Genomic DNA, 14,871 nt, shown 5'->3' on the forward strand with positions numbered 1-14,871 from the left:
TTTTCTAATTATTTTGGCTAGATATTGAACGACACATTATCTGTAATTATGCAAAACGTCGATCTGCCTTATCTTCTTCCATTTCGTTAAATGTTTCAATCTGATCTGACGAAACCACCAACCATCATAAACCGGACCAAAATCAACCATCTGAAAGCAACCAAATGGAACACGATGCATAGGTCGCGCGTGTGATAGTCGAGTACAATGCTCTGTGGCATAACCGGTACGTTTTTCAAAATCCACGTCAATATATCAGCAGCATCTAGCAGGTTCCCATGGTTCCCCGGTTGGTGTACATACATCAAACGACGAAGAACGATGGAAGGCTGGAGTTCTGCGCTCTCCATGTGTACGCACGAGGATTTCCCCTTTCGGTACAGGGCCACGTGGCGTCGAGGCTGGTATTTGGGGATGGTTCGAGTCGCTCGACAGGGTAGGCACACCCGTTTCTATGACAACAGACGCGCAAAAACCCCATTGATACCAGAGATGTACCGTACGGGCAGGAACGAACCGACGTTTCCTTCTACCGTTTACGCACATACGATCCGCAGAAAAATGCTCTCCAACGAAACGATCAACATCGTCTGAACACGCTATTCGACGCACAGACAGAGTATCTAGTGTCTCGGACTTGTATCATTTGGCAAAAGCGTGATGGTGCTTGAAAGATGACGTCAAGACTGGACGCGACGAGAAATAATCTGGTCTAAGGAAATTTATTTAAAAATAAAAATCGATGTTTTTAATTAAATCAAAAAAATAAGTATTTCACATACGTATACAATCTTTAAGTTAACTTCATTTTCATCCTAATGCTTCTCTAGCTTTTATATGCACCATAGTTCGATATAAATGAACCAAAAATGATTAATAATATACGTACTCTTAACATAACGTACGTGCTCGTTTAAGAATAAATAATTCACATTAATCTTCGAAATTACATTAACAGCTAAAAATGCTTCATTAACATTTTTAGGTTAGGTCTTACCCGAGCCATGATACCTTTCTGCCATATATAGTTATCACGGTATGTAGCGATAGACCAAAACCGATCGTACACTCGAATCTACACGAAAATAAAAATTGAGCAAAGCGAAAAATAATTTTCTCTCGACTTTTCATTTGCCCCGCAATATTTCTCTGCCATTTACACGCGTCACAGTACGAGATAAAAACCTGCTTGTTGCTATTCAAAACGCACCATCCAGTAGGTGATCGTCTTCTAACGAAACGTCAATCTAGATTACGTTTAAATGGTTGAAAATCCTACCATCGCTCGAGAATAACTTAAATCGATCGATATCTCACCATCTCTCGCTTCAACGTGCCATCGTTCAGTGCAACGATCATTTTCGACGCCAGATAGCTTAATGGTGTTAGCGTGTCTGGCTTATGGACGCGTGAACGCAATCGAGTGTAGCGATGACTGGATGGTGGTGTGGCATCGATAGCATAGTCGGCGTCCTTGCTCTCCTAGATTGACTCGAAGCGGATCGTTTGCAACGCTCGTAAAGGAACGCGGTCTATTTCCCGAGGTGGCTGCGTCGCTTCTCCTCAGCGAGTTCTGTTCCTCCTCCTAATTCCAGTTGACGACGCAGAAGAAGCGAATCGTGCCTCGGCCGTAATGGATTCAACCTTCTGGAAAAGGACTCGTACTGATGTACTGGCTGTTGGATATTTTCGGATTCATTATAGATGTTTATAGACGTTCTCAGGAAAAAACTAGAGAAGTTTTAGGTTATGTATTTATCGTAAATTTGGTATTAAAGATGTGTGTTTTGATCGAAGGCAAGTATTTTAATGGAAGTTTGAGAAAAATTTAAATTAGTCTTCTTATATTAATTTGGCATTGAAATTATCGATCAGTTTAGGAACAGCTTGGGGAGAATTTAGGTTAGTTTTCTGTCGTGAATTTGGGATTGATATTGTTAATAATTTTCAAAGAATTCAGGAACGATTATTACAATGAGAATTCGGGGAAAGTTTAGGGAGATTTAAAAATAAAAATATTGATCTATAAATTGGCACGTAGAAATACAGAAACGTTGAATGAGAATATGCGAACAGTGGAGGGAGAAGGATAACGACCGTTACAGGTGGCCGAATTAACGAGGCTCCAATACACTTTTAACAGATTTCGCTTTGTTGCATATTTATGATGGGTAATGAACGATATTAGCATATTTATGAGGACGGTAGAAAACACGCTCATCTCCCGAGAATGAATTTGTCAACTCGTGCGAAGTAGCATTGGGCCCAAATTCATTTCCTCTTACAATTAGTACAACTGTACAGATTTTGGAATTTAGCGAATTGTTACGAAAACGTCGATACCGATGATTCTAATTGTTTACTATGACACTCGATGAAAGCGAAGCCACAGGACTGCCACTGTTCCAGAAGATAACAATATCAACTTCTGCTGACAATTTCTATCGACTATCAGTCGCTTCCAGATCAGTTCCACGGAGTTTAACCCTCAGCCAGTAAACTCGGTCGTTGAAACGAACCTGACCTCCTCTTCCTCGTCTCTTCCACTCTTCCCCTCCCTTTCATTCATCCACTGCCCTTGCTCCCTGACGAAGAAATGAAAGAAATATCATCTTTGATATTTCTCGCTGCTGCTCTTCCCGTTAATGGCTGTTTTTTCCCATTCTATCCGCTCCTTTACCTCAGTCGCACTTTTTCCTGAAATCCTAGCATCGCGTTTCATCCGCCTCTGGAAACCTTCTTCCTCGATCGTTCCTTTTTTCCTCCTGGTGTTTGCTGTTCTCCAGTTCGATCCACCTTTTTACCTCGGTGTTTTATAGTCGGGTCGTTATTGCTGCCGAGCAATTTCCTGCGGCCTTCCCCGAGATCCTCGTCCTCTTCCACGGCAATGTAGAACGACAAAGACGACTGCGTGTTGCCTTGCTTGCTGACTTTCCCTTTTATTTCTTCTCTTCGTCGGCCTGTTCCCTTCGTTTCCACGTTATACGTGTTCTCAGTAATTAGGTCTCATCTAACTGAGACTTTGCCTTTTTCTTGCCTCGCGTTTCGACTGATCGTCGTGTTCGTTGATTCGTTCAGCATGTGTTTGAGGTTAAGCCTTTCGTTTCTCAGGATTTGCACAGCTATTGGAATTTCTTGAACGCTGTTATTTCCGGGAACCTGCAACTATACGTTCGAAGATTTGCAAAAGATACAAAAGTTTCTAGAATCTGCGTTGCTAGAATCTTTATGATCAGAGTTGTCTAAAACACACGAAGCTGCCTGCAACGTACAGTGCTGCATGCAGTGGGCAAAGATCGAAATAATCCGATTTTGATCTTATTATTCGATGATATTATCAGTCTGTAAGTAACTGATGCAAAAAACCGATTAGTGATTAGTGATATAGCGTTTGCTACATACGGACCAAGATACGTATAATTTTAAATTTCAAGTAATTTTGGTTGTTTCTCGCGCGAACAAAGTATCGCGTTACATTGTTATATAATTTTCTTTTTACGCGAAAAGTCTGTCCGTTTCTAACCAAATGGAAATGAGAATAGAGGATTTCTGCTCGACGCTTACGAGGGATGAGATGATCGGTCTCGACGTCGCAACTATTTACTTAAACGTTGCCGTGTGGCGTTAGTCAAAGAAATAAACACTCAAGATATTTCAAGCTAGCCAAAGTGTAAAGAAAATACTAACGAAGATTCGATAAACAGACTTTTGCTCGCGTCGAATCCTCTGATATCAAGTTTCAGGAAAACTGCACATTATACGCGTTGTTTTTCATCGTTGTCCCGAATTCTCGTCCAAATGCCGCGAACGTAGCCTGCGAACTTGGCCAGCGAATTATCATTTTCGTGGCGAACCCTCGCTTAAACGCTACACCGTGTACAATGGGTGAAGTGGTTTCGTTACGTCGATAGAATTTTTCAGAATGTCATGAAAAGTTCCTTGAAACGATATACTAGCTTATGATTCGCAGCAAAGATTTCCTAGAACGCGTAGGGTTTCTTAGTATCAATCAAAGTTGTTAATATCGACAAAACAGTAGAAAAGTTGTAAACACGGGGGCGATCGTTCGAACAGCTGCGTATACTTGACTTTCGTTTCGCTGGTATTTTTAGTACGACCGATTTCCGCGAATGGCGTGCATCACCTGGCGCGTATTTTCGCGCGCGGTGACATTGCGTCGTTTTTAGCACGAGGACGTTATACCCTGACGGAAAGCACGGCGACCACGGCAACGACTGTTTCCAATGTTGTCGATTACAGCGAAACGTTCAAAGGTCACATTCGATCTACCGTCGAATTGCCTCTAAGCGAAATTAACCTTTTTTCGCCGACTCTTACGAGTAATTTCGTGCTCACAGCTAACTTTCTCACTAAACAGTGACCCAGTTCACCCATTAATTTCCCAATTACGGTATACCGAATCGAAACTCATTTAAAGGCGTACGATAAACCGAATCTAACCTATAAGGTTGGCGACAGGGAATTTCTGAATCGTCGAACCGATTCTTAACAAGTTGCTGGTAACCGTAAAGGGTCAATGGTGGCTAGTCTGGCGAAACATCGTCGCGTAAAAATCACTAGCCAGCCGGACAAGTACCCGCATCGTCGGTTGCTCAAGTTAACCTTTAATCAAGCGTTTCACGTTGGCATAACCCCTCGATCATCGAGCGAAATTGTTACGTTGTCGCGAGAGAAAAACCTTCCCGCGTGTATACGCGAGCTTTCGGCTGGAAATTATCCGAGAGACTGCACACTGCGCGTCAGCGGATGGCCGATCTATTCAGGATGTTTTCCTCTTTTTTTTTTTTTGTTTTTACTCGTCAGAGCCAGGCCCCGATTACATCGGCCGTTCGGGTCTTTGTTTTGTTCACCGTTAACAGGCCAGCCTGTTATTACAAAATAGCTGGATTTTCTAGGGGATTGAATTCCTATTGTTAATCTTCGTGAAAGCACGGTGCTTGATCGCGGCGTAAACTACATATAATGTTCGGGTTAGCCCGGGTAATGGAATAATTGGATGCGTACGTTTCTTCGTTTTTTTCGAAGGCATTCCAAAACGATAGAGGAATTGGAAATTTCACGGAGGTGTGGTGCAATTTCAAACATCCTGCGCGAGATCGCTGACACGTGTGAAGGAGTACCGAGAATTCGTGCTTTCGTGAATTCCAGCTTTGGAAAAGAAAAATCCTTCGTACGAGCATTGTAGGTTTTTGGTACTTTCTATCGGTACACATCGGAAAGAAAAATTCGTAGCATATGGTCGAAGCAAACGCTCTGGTTGCTCTGGTTTGTCGCAATCGGGTCACGTTGCGTTGATTTAACGAGAAGCCAGGCTGCCTTTAAGGCGTGCCAATAGAGCGAATTTATAAAACACGCCCACGACTGCGCTCGCGGCCTCTGTTTACGCCGGTGCAATGTCTCAGCAAGGTCACGCATCATGGTTCGCTCGTAAATGCTTTTAGCGTGCCCACCTACGGCCGTTTGTCGTGGCACAGATAAATATCGTTGCACGAACGAGCTGCCTGTTCAGTCGACACCGGCCCACAGTACGTGTCAGTCGATACTTTTAACCCTTTCATTGTTACAATGTTACAAGCCAGCCATAGTCATCCAGCAGCCCCTCGTATAGGAGAAGCTGACGCTGTAGTCGCTTCGATTTTCTTAAATCTGGCTACATTTTAACCTCCCTACAATCAAATCCATTATTTTCATCAATTTTATTCTATGCGTATGTTCATATTCTGTGTCGGATAATTTTTAAAGTTTGCCTACTTAATTTAATTACAACAAAGCAGGGACTTGGCTGTAGCAAAACGATCAGTTGCACCGTTCCTCGTAAATGTCTGGTTCGTTTCAATCAATTTTTCCCATGTGCCATATATTTTACACGGAACAATGAGACTCGCCTTTCTATTTCTAGAACGAAATTCCCCAGAAAGGCAATCTCTCTAATTCCATGGCACCAAAGTGTAAGTCGTGCCAATAACTTCACCCTGTGCAAGACAAAGTGGCGCGTTGTCACGAACGCGTCGAGAACCCTTCCTCCGTTCGGTTTAAACGACGAGACGTATAAATGTCGGGTGTATGCTACACGCTGTACACATCGAGGCACATAGCGTACAGGTAATGGCCGAGCCTCGGTGCTTTGCCTCGCATCGTAAAGTGGGAGCAAGAGCAGCAGGGTTCAAGAACACCCGCTACCACTCCTTGATCAATACCAGCGGGATATTCTACGTCCTACCGCGAGTTCGGAACGCAGTGCGGCGTTACACGCACGCAGACCGACGCTCGGCGTCGCTGCGAACGCGCGCCGCCTAGGCCACCGCATTCTGTCCTGCCCTGTCCTGTCCTGTACCGGCCACGGCCATGAAACAGGACCATGCAACCAAGCCACCTTACTTCGTAAGCCAATTAATTCGTAAGAACCGGCGGCCAAATGCCGCGCGCACGCTTTCTTTTAATATCCTCCGGAGGCTTGTTGCAGTCCTGGCCGGTCTCTCGGGGAGGTCGGTAGATCGCAATCGAACTTTTTCTTCGTTTTTGTTTCGATTCGTTGATTGGTCGAGTTCCGACAACGAATTTTAAACGTGCATTTCGAACGAACGTATGCCGTGGCCATAGCGCTATTTGTATGTCTGCTGAAACATTAGCGAGGAAATTAGGGGATTTTTACGTTGCGATACCGATAGCATTAGTTAGTACTAGATACTATTAGTAGGGGATTTGGAAAAGTTGGCATAAACAATCATGGTTATACGTTGGTATCGCGCTTGGAGATATTCTATGCAATTAGTGAGAAATTTAGAAACACTTTACGATATCGATGAGAAATTTGCATTTATTTCGTAAGAGAGTTTCCAAGAGACGTAGACGCGTCTACGTCTGTCTATAGTACAAGGAAATAACGAAGCAATTTATAGAAGGAAATATATGGATAATTAGATTAGTAGATGTAGTAGCTTTTTGAAAAAAAAAAAAAAAAAAAAGAGAATTCAACGGCCATAACCTAAAAAATTATCGCGATCGGAGGTTCGTTTTTCCAAGAGTAAAAGGTGGAGAAGAGAATGACTAGGCCGTCAGACCACGACGGAACTCTTTGCAATGCAAATGATACATTTAAATCCTTTTTAATCCGCGAAATAAAAAGAGCGGGCCGCTCAGATCGTAGCTCGTTGATTGCGCCATGTTCCCGCCAATGGGGAGGCTCGCCGAGACTCCGCCAGTTCGCGTGCAGTTTGGCAAAAGAGAAACCGGAATAACGTATCGCCGTGGCGTAGAATTCTAAGCAGCCTGCCTCTGTTCCACGCATATACACACACGTACACATGCACACACCGAAACAGGTTTTCGCGAATTTCGACCGCTTGCTCTGCCTTTAGGTCTTGCGTCCCCGGATAATACGTCGTCTTTCGGTCTCGTACATTTTTCACACTCCTCTGATTTCTACAGATTTTCTACGTTTCCTACTGTTTTTCTTACGATAGTTTCACTGCTCGTACGGAATCCTATTTAACTGTGAAATTTTGATCTTTAATCTCTAATTGCGATTAAATTTGTAAATCTAACTTTATAATTTTCTTGTTATTCCGTAGATGTCTCTTGGCGCTCTTCTGATGATCGGGTCTCTTTGGTAAGTCTTCTATTTTAGACATTTTTAAAACAGAAGAAAAATTATATCTCTTTCCAAAGTTTCGGTCTACCGTCCGGTAGAAATGGTCTCCGGTTATTCTTACGCAGAAGTTTTTATCTCTGGAGAAATAACGTTTGTTTGCCGGTAGATAAAAATTTTTTGAACAACCCGTCGGTTTCTCCAACTCTAGCGCCCAAAGGGTTAATCTTATCTTCGTCCTTATCTAATTTGCTTTTGAAACTACTGTACTGTCCCTCTAACTATGTGTATATACATTTATCGAGAAATACGGAAATGAAACGAACGATGGTCGAATCGATCCGCTGTATCGAGTACCGTTTTCGTTATTCTTTTTTGCACGCCAACTTGGTCGTTCAAATTAATTTCGCAGCCCCAACGGGGAATTAAAAAGCTTCGACGGCGATTTGAAATATTCGGTCTGCGTTTTACCAGCTGCCATACTTGTTTTTTTATTAAATAAATAAAATCAAGTGCTTCTCCATTGAAAAATCAGCACAGAAGTTTATATTGAAAATATTTGACAATATAAATTCATCATTTTATTGACAAGGTTATGTCTGAATTTTTCATCCGATGCAAATACAAAAAAAAAAAAAAAAAAATGAAAAAACCAATAGGAAGCAGCCAATCTAAATCTAACCTAAATATCAAGGAGACTACCCTTCAAAATACTTAATACAAACCTAAACCAAAGATCAAAAGAGTTATAAAACTACCTAACCTAACCTCAAATACATGACACGTGCATGCAATTCTTAACCTAAATCTAAATCAAACGCCAACGACATAGAGACCAGAAACCTGCCTCAAACACCAAGAAATTTTTCAAGGATGCGAAGCTGTAGGCTTACAGCTTTATTGGCTAATAGTCGCCATCGTAGAAATCTAAGTTAAACATCGATACGTACAGTAAGCCAAACACAAAGGAGAGAGCTTAACGATACTTAAGCCAAATTGAATACAACCGAGACACCAAGACGAACACCTTCAAACCGTTCATCTGTTTCAAACGCGAAGAGTTAAAACTCAGTACGAGCCACAGTCACAGCTGATTGTTCACGCAAACCAATACGATCGGCAAACGACCATTGGTCCATCTGACTCGAACCGTGCGTTTTTGCGAACAACTCGCGTTCCTAAACTCATGTCGCTGACACTGGGTGGGTAAGCGAAGACGAAGAAAGAGGAGAGACGGAGAAACGGGAGAAGAAGGTGTGTGCACACACGAACGTGTATGTCAGAGCACCAAAGGTGGATGCACATTCCCCGAGTGTATTATAATTGCACTCGAGGCTGCGACTCGAATGCCATTAAACCAGTCACGATCGCTTGGCCTTGGACTGCAGTTGCACATATTGTCCCCTTCCCCTTCGCTCTTCTTTCACTCTCCCACCTTGCTTTCCTCTCTCCCCTTCTATCCGCACATACACCGTAGCTCAAAAATATGCGAACAGTCCCAATATCTTCGTGGTAATAGCGGGCTCGCAGTTATCACGGCGCGATCGGCAACCTGGCGATTTCGCGTGGAAAATAAATGAAAAATGATAGGCGCGACATGGAAGAAAAATTAAAACGCTCGAATCGGTCGTCTGCTCGGGATCGACCTTCGTCTTCGGTTTCTTCTATAATACTTTCTTGTGTTTTATTCGTACCATGTAATATTTTTTTGCTACTAATTCGTTATTTATTGACAGTTTCATTTGTCAACAATTCTTATCAGCGATATCCATCGTCTGTGTGTTCGAGATAGGATCGAAGGTTAGAATTTGTTATTGTTGGAATAATTTGCAAATGCCGAAATACTTGTGGACGCGAGGCTATTTATGGGAAGCTGTATATAGCGTTTTTCGTTTGTTTTGTCACGTTCTCACTTTCTGTGTCCGTTCCTGTCATCCTATATCCTTCAACGTTTCTCCGCCGACGTTTCAGCCGCGATTATAAATAAATCGTGTTTCGTGGTGCACACGTCCATCGAAAATCAAGGAAAGAACGAAAAGCCGGCTCGACCGGTCCCTCGCGAAAAATCCGACGCTGCGGTTCACCGTGTTGCGTAAAATGGTTCACCTTGCTCTCACATTCTTACTCAACGCGAACACCGAGTCTCAAGATCGACCTTTCGTATCGTTGACACGCTCAATTTTCGCCAGTTTAAAGACAGTTCGGTCGATTCGCAGACCAGTCTATTCCTTCTTTTTTCTTTTTTTCTTTTTGAAAAAATGAGTCTCGACAGGCTGGTACGATGCCTCTTTTTTCGCAGCAAGTCACGTTCCCGAGGAACTTGGAATTGGAAAATTCGTGAAACTTCCGTTTAATTAAATTTCAATTTCGTAAAAATGAAAGAAATTACTCTTTTGCCTATAGCAGAGGCAATTACGAGCGAGAACAATTATGGGAGACAGCATGAAAGTCGGTGAATTGGGCAACGCGTGGCACGTGAAAGCAGGTTTAACGCGTCGACGAGAGTCGCCTAAAAAATTTCACTTTCTTTTATCAACAGTGTAATTTCTCTCTTGGCATTACCGTTCCTCTCCTCAAAGAATGGGAAAATTATGTAAATGTCCGAGTCCTCGCCAAGCAGTCTGCCGGTTTATTCGCCTATTTGTATCTTGAATCTGTGCTGGCACGCGGCGTGCACCCGCCTTTTTCTTTGAAAATTAAAAGGATGATCGCCCTCTATTACGCAAGTCTGTAACTAATTCGTGGCTTTCTTTCCGTCTCGTAATAATACGAGAGAATTGCTAAGCGAGAAAAACGCGCACTAAATACACTGCATCGATGAAATTATCATTTTTCTTTTCCGTTAATTTTCTCATTCATCGGAGGAAGAGGAAATTTAACGTTTCGTGGAAAGTGTTGGAAAAGCGTGGCTCGCCACGTGCCGTTGGTTTTTCTCCTTTCCACGCTGGATTCTTCGTAATCGAGGCAGTTAACCTTTTAAGTAGAACGTTCAGAGTTCTGATTCGCTGCGGTGCATGTGTGGTCTAGCGACTCGTCACAGAAACGCGTGCTCTTCTGTCTGTTAACGCCAGGAAAATTATCACCGCGTTGAAGGAACCTATTCTCAACTAAATCTCGCGATCGTGCGAAAGCACACTCGCACTAAAAACGATCCTAAAAATACAGCGAAATCAGAAGCGTAAACATTTTTCGTCTCATCTCACGAATTTCAAAATTTAATTCTTCGCTTCTCTTCCTCGACCTTGGACATTACCTGACCAGCGCCTCAAAACTCAGAATTCTGACCCCATTTCCTGCTACTCGCAATATGGTTCGGTCGTTTCCACTTTAACGCGAGAGGAAATTCGTTCGAACGTAGGAACCAAAATTCGCGGATTCTTCTCACGCGGATACGCCACGTGGGCTAGAAACGGGAGGATTGAAAAGGGGGAGCAAGGTGTGCCGGATACGTTGCGGAGAGAGGTGGCGAGGGGCCACAGATGCCTCGAAAAAATTATGCTTCTAGCTTGATCTTGCTGTTTCGAGTCGCCCTATTACGTGACCTTGGACACACGCCGCCCTGCCATGCACCTGTTTGGCGAAAAAACGAAAGCTGACCTTGGCAGAGTTAATCCTGGCCACGGTTCTTCCTCCTCCAATTACCCTTAATGAATTCTGCGCCTCTTCCAGGAAGCGGTTACGAGGGCCTTGTTGCATAAGACGGACACGATCCTCCGGCTGACTTTTTAATAATCGAACGAATCGTTCCTCGTTTAATTGTCTGGTTATTACGTAATAATAATTAGCCGCCTACTCACCTACTCACTTTACGTATCGTGATACGTACGATTATCAGAAAATCGGATACGTAGCTTTTAATCAAATACAAATACAAATTTTTCTTGAATACCGATTTATCTGTCTAAAGGAGTATCGAAATTTGAACGAAGAAGATCTTCGTGAAATTTATCGTAGGATCTGAAACGATCCAAGGTTTGGGTTATTTTCATATTTGTACACGTTGTATGCGTTTTGTCCATCTTCGGGAGTTTTCCCAATAGTTGAGTTTCCAATAATCGTGTGAACATCCTTATTCTACCGATAGGTCGAAGAATATAACGTTGGTCCATGTTTCTCAGAATATTTCGCTCGCAGGCGACCATTGGACACGCGACACGGTCGATCTTATCGAATGTAACTGTACAGAGCCGCGGAGAGCTAGTGAAAGAAACAGGAAATTAATTCACAATGGGTGAAGCCCTTCAGCGCAGGCCGGTGTGCAGTGTGATGAACGACGCTCGAGATTCTGAAGTAGTTTCTTTCATACTAAAGACTTCCGTTGTATGCGCGGAATGCGAGTATAGTAACCCAGTGACATGTAAGGAATCCTAACGAACTGATGCCCTTACTTCCTACACAAGGATGACTCAGTCACCCCGCGCGAAAACGCTCTGCATTCCGAGAAACGCAGGCGAACATTCTAATTGAAAACGATATATCATATTTTTTCCATTGAACAGAAGTATCTTGCATTTCCTTCGCGTTCTTATTGCATTACGAACAGATAATCACCTGGCCGATACATTAACACCAATAGCATAACAAACGCATTAATTCGGTAACTTTCGACTTGTTTATGTCGGTCCAGAACAATTTATATTACGTATCGTAACATACGCTACCCTTAAATAAAAAGACACGACATACCAGGTACTTTGATATCGTTGATTTTCTATCAATCAATCTAGTTTGTTAATGTTCGTGTATCGTTAAAACGTGTACGGAGGAAATTAATTTGCTTATTGGTTCACAACGCCTACGAAAGTCAGCGTGTCTTTAACTTGTAACGATAAAACGAACGACATTTCTGAGATATTGCGGTAAACAGATGCAACAACTGCATCGATAATTATTATTAGGAATGTAGGAGGCAAATTAGACGGTTAACAGGGCGACGTACGAGCGAGTAAACGGCAAAAATGTGTTAAGTCGATTTCGATCGGTTTACGTAGGTCCAGCAGCCGTTCGACTTTCTCGAGTCTCAAGCTAGGCAGTTAGAATTGCAGTTTCCGGTGCAGGAGGCGACGTTGTATTCGCATTGAGCGTCGCTGCGTCTCAAGGCCGGACCGTCCGAGAACTAAGGACGACGTTAAGTCCCCCTCCCCCCCCGAACATCCTCTCTGCCCCCCCCCCCCAAAACTCTCGTCCTCGCTCGTATGCATCTCCGTGCTCGCCTCTGTGATCCCTCCTCCTCCTCCTCCTCCTCTTCTTCTCTCTCTCTCCCTCTCCTTCTCCTGATCTAACCTTCCTTTTCTAACCTCTTTGCTTATGTTCATCGCTCTTTTCTTCTTACGCGAGTCTTCTCCTCGTTTCAGTTTCTCTCTTATCCTTGTTTTCGTTCTCGTTCTCGTTCGCTTTTGCGAGGCTGGTACAGCCGCGGTTTCAAACGAAACTGCTCTACTGCGCTCGCAAACTCTCTCGCCTTTCCTCTCGGATGCATTATAAAACTGGACGGTGCGTTCACTGCCGCGGGAAACGATTTACCTGCTTCTATTTAGCCTTTGGACGCGGCGAATCGGAGGGGAGAGGCGAGAGGATAGTGGAAACTGTTTCTCGATTGTCACCAGGATTTTGGTCATTCTGATGTTGATGAGAGTGGGTGACGAGAGACTTGAGCACGATGGAAAGAAACGTAGAATTATTCCAAGCGTTTCCATGTGTTGGCATTTTCATATCATATCGAGGTCTGCTTCGTATCGACCGGTTACTTATTACATAATTACATTGCTATTCGATCCTCCTGAGGGGAGTCACGATACAAAGACTTCGCACCCTGCGGTTGTTCCAGTCCTCGATCACGCGAGTCACGCGATTTTCCCGTAATTAACTCACACCTGTGCCAAACTCCTGCCCTAAACATACCACGCTAACTACCACGACCAAAAACGCGCTGCCAATCCCTCGAAAGAGTTAGGATAACCGAAGACTTACTTTCTAACCTTCTCTCATCGGATAACGGAAGCTCGTCGATATTTGTTCGAACATTTAATGAATGGAATAAATCTTAATGTACGTCTCATTTCTTTAATCTTGTTAATAAAATCATGAAATTTCATGAAAAGTCGTCGGTCTGCTCGCCAGGAATTCGATATACATCTCTCACTGAAACCACTGAAATCTTGCAATAATCCAGCTGCATCGAAACCGAATTGTCACTGTGCATGAACGATCCAGTTACGCGAACTGTCCCCCTCGAACGGGTCTAGATAAACGTAGTTGCAGCGTAGCGTAGAAAGAACAGGCTAAGAAAACTGTGTCGACCTGCGTGACGGGAAACATGGACCCGCGTCGTGACACTGTGCTCGCGCGAGCACACGTCACGCTCTAAGGTTATTGTTCACGCGGAGAAAAAGAGAGTAAGCGTTGCATAAAACCACTCTCCGTCTTCTTCTCGCTTCGACCAACACATAGGCACACGCACGCGCGCATAACCGAGACACACACACACACATACTTGATTTCACCTATCTTCTCGCCTTATGTTACCCCTATTCTCGTCTACGCTCTCAACCAAGGTTACCCACCGCCTCTTCCTCCGCCTCCTCGTACTGTTCTGACTCTTACACGGGACGAGAGTGTACAGTCCGCTCGAGAAACGGGCCGTGGAATGCACGATGGGCAACGAAACGTGGCTGAGAGACTGGAAATCGGTGCACTTGCCTCGCCTTCGCCAAATCGTCACGTCGAACAAGCGAATTTACGAGCGAGGGGGAATCAACCGGGATCACAGACATGTTCCAGGCTACATACACAGGCTACTGGGGAATAATTCAACAGGCAGTGGCGCCACTGACCGATCACCACGCGGTTCAGTGGTTACAGTTAGGATTTTCCGATATAGGGAATTTAGCAGAATCGACACCGTCAATTTTTGCATCGTTGCAGCTGTTAATTGCGAGGAGAATATTCTGTAGAGGCTGTTGCGACGTGTATGTAGAACAGATACTGGTCTAATTAGTTGGAGACGATCAACATTGTGTAATAATCACGCACTAATAGATGAATGTATATTTTAGAAGAAATATATCTCAAGTATGGTTGAACCGTATTCGAGTAGATGAAAGTACATATTTAGGATTTCACAATAAGTAGAATTGACCTACCATTGTCCGATGTCTGGTCTGTTTCTACTGTAGAGTTACGTAACCGTAGTCGGACTAATTGACGAACAGATAAGAGTACATACAACTAAAAGGGTTAATAGAAGACTAGATAAAAGTTGA

The 14,871-nt window shown here is 43.5% G+C and overlaps 1 protein-coding gene across 1 annotated transcript in view; it reads left to right on the top strand.

Moving 5' to 3' along the window:
- LOC117242473 (ecdysone receptor) overlaps positions 1-14,871 on the top strand; it is a 191,183-nt gene that overhangs the window by 22,121 nt on the left and 154,191 nt on the right. The window contains exon 3 of the mRNA XM_033509172.1: positions 7,593-7,630. The gene's annotated coding sequence lies outside the window, so the exon portion shown is untranslated. The remainder of the gene's footprint in view (positions 1-7,592; positions 7,631-14,871) is intronic.

This window comes from Bombus vosnesenskii, unplaced genomic scaffold (assembly GCF_011952255.1).
Source record: "Bombus vosnesenskii isolate JDL3184/JDL3185 unplaced genomic scaffold, Bvos_JDL3184-5_v1.1 scf7180000016274, whole genome shotgun sequence".
Classification (NCBI taxonomy): domain Eukaryota; kingdom Metazoa; phylum Arthropoda; class Insecta; order Hymenoptera; family Apidae; genus Bombus; species Bombus vosnesenskii.